This window comes from Cucurbita maxima, unplaced genomic scaffold (genome assembly GCF_002738345.1).
Source record: "Cucurbita maxima cultivar Rimu unplaced genomic scaffold, Cmax_1.0 Cma_Scf04310, whole genome shotgun sequence".
Lineage (NCBI taxonomy): Eukaryota > Viridiplantae > Streptophyta > Magnoliopsida > Cucurbitales > Cucurbitaceae > Cucurbita > Cucurbita maxima.
Genome location: NW_019276326.1, coordinates 754 through 1345, shown reverse-complemented (window position 1 = coordinate 1345; position 592 = coordinate 754). Strand labels below are relative to the sequence as shown.

General features: G+C 49.2%; 2 non-coding genes across 2 annotated transcripts; both read right to left on the bottom strand.

Annotated features, from left to right (window-relative positions):
* Window positions 1-56: 56 nt before the first annotated feature.
* On the bottom strand, window positions 57-175 carry LOC111475984. Its single transcript, XR_002716826.1, has one exon. It is a non-coding gene; the product is annotated as a 5S ribosomal RNA (ribosomal RNA).
* Window positions 176-401: 226 nt separating this feature from the next.
* On the bottom strand, window positions 402-520 carry LOC111475983. The gene has a single exon (XR_002716825.1). It is a non-coding gene; the product is annotated as a 5S ribosomal RNA (ribosomal RNA).
* Window positions 521-592: the final 72 nt, after the last annotated feature.

Below are 592 nucleotides of genomic sequence, written 5' to 3'. Positions count from 1 at the left end.
GAGAAATTGAAAGAAAAAAAGGAAGAAAAGAACTGGGATAAATTGAAAGAAAAAAAGGGGTGCAACACGAGGACTTCCCAAGTGGTCACCCAACTTAGTACTACTCTCGCCCAAGCACGCTTAACTGTGGAGTTCTGATGGGATCCAGTGCATTAGTGCTGGTATGATCGCAACCGACATGCCATGCGCACAAAATCGTATTTAACGCATGCGGGGCGTGCGGAGTTCTTATGGGATCCGGTGCAATAGTGATGGTATGATCGCACCCGACATGCCATGCGCACAAAATCGGATTTAACGCATGCGGGGCGGCATGATCGAAACGCGATGGGCGTGAGCGGGGGAGGTTCTCATTTGTAGAGAAAGGAAGAAAAGAACTGGGAGAAATTGAAAGAAAAAAAGGGGTGCAACACGAGGACTTCCCAAGTGGTCACCCAACTTAGTACTACTCTCGCCCAAGCACGCTTAACTACGGAGTTCTGATGGGATCCGGTGCATTAGTGCTGGTATGATCACACCCGACATGCCATGCGCACAAAATCGGATTTAACGCATGCGGGGCATTGAATGAAAAAAAGGGGTGGCGTGAGCG